The 1,419-nt window shown below is 45.2% G+C and overlaps 1 non-coding gene across 1 annotated transcript; it reads left to right on the top strand.

Moving 5' to 3' along the window:
* Positions 1 to 972: 972 nt before the first annotated feature.
* TRNAK-UUU (transfer RNA lysine (anticodon UUU)) lies at positions 973 to 1,045 on the top strand. The gene has a single exon. It is a non-coding gene; the product is annotated as a tRNA-Lys (tRNA).
* Positions 1,046 to 1,419: the final 374 nt, after the last annotated feature.

Here is a 1,419-nt window from a genome sequence, read left to right as displayed (position 1 = left end):
AGAAAAATCTGGTAGCCTTTCAGATCCCGTTGATCATATAACTGGGAGGGAACGTGTCACATTAGAGGTGAACGATCTGAGATGTCCGATAATTACCACGATGAGGCTGGTCCCTCTTTCATTTTAGTAGACTAAACTATGAATATGAATGAAGAAATGAATGAATGCCGGGCTCTTTCTTTTACTGCTAACCCCAAGAAGTTTCTTAATGCTTCTATTTTCTGTTTCGTCGAGCCCCGTGTGGTCCTCCTTTTAGTGTGGGTTCCATTGGATGAATCTCTCAAGTCAAGGTTCACGTACATAGCAGCAAGAATGGTGCAGCGCCTATTTCTCGTTCTCGCTCGGGAGCCAAAACGAACACGCCTGCTACCTACTGTACTGGACCCTCGACCAGGCATTCTACCCTTGTCGAATCGGAACCAACCACCACTGTATTGCGCTCGAACAGTTGAGCGGCCGCCGGCCAGCTACTTCCGTACCGTACACAGATATAGATTCATTCTTCGTACCTGGTCCAACTTCACAACCCCTCGCGGGTTGGTCAGAAGTCAGTCTTGTTTGGTAGGACTCTATTGGACAAAGCAAAGAAAAGAGAGTGCTCGACCGGCCAACAAAGACCGTAATTACATAGATAACAGCTCCTCCCTTTCTCCGTCTTTAAGGCTTTAAGGCGAACCGTATAGCGGCCGGAAAGAAAGACGACCTCACCTTCTCGTAGATGGTGTCAGTGAGAGCTACTTGAGTATCCTCCGTTGACCTTCTTTTGTAGATAGAATCCTCAATGAGTGGAAACAGGCAACCTTACTAATAAAGGTGCGCTTGTTGAGTAAGGCCTCTTGCAGGAGTGCTAACGCGCGCCCTTATTCTTCGCTTGCTCCGCAGTACGAGCCTCATACAGAGCAGCGCCCCTTTAATATGATGAGGAGAAGAGGTCTTTTCTGCACCAATCTTTATTTACTACTTATCTATTTTGGGTGTATAGCTCAGTTGGTAGAGCATTGGGCTTTTAACCTAATGGTCGCAGGTTCAAGTCCTGCTATACCCAAACCTACCTTACACTATACCTATTTATTAATTAATAAGGATGCGTAGTAACGTTCAAAGATCACTCTTTGGCCTTAAGACTCGCTGAAGCGACTTCGCCCTTTAAGTGAGAAGGGGGTGAGGTAAGGAGTAGTATAAGAGTGGCTCGGTAGGATTTCTCCCAGGGAATTCTGTCACATCCCTATAGTATAGCCAGAGTTAGTCGTTGGAGTTTTTTTGCCCTTTCCATTCCGTTCGAAGATTATGCAAAAAAAAAACTTACTAACGCTTCCCTTTTTTTACTATTTATATAGAATTTAAGAAACTACAAAGTCTCGCTCAAGGAAAAAGTGACAGCTCAGCTACATCACCTCTTGCTTTGTCGCTACCGTTGGG

The sequence above is a fragment of the Arachis duranensis genome, unplaced genomic scaffold (assembly GCF_000817695.3).
Source record: "Arachis duranensis cultivar V14167 unplaced genomic scaffold, aradu.V14167.gnm2.J7QH unplaced_Scaffold_113018, whole genome shotgun sequence".
NCBI classification, from domain to species: domain Eukaryota; kingdom Viridiplantae; phylum Streptophyta; class Magnoliopsida; order Fabales; family Fabaceae; genus Arachis; species Arachis duranensis.
This window is presented reverse-complemented; position numbering and strand designations above follow the sequence as displayed.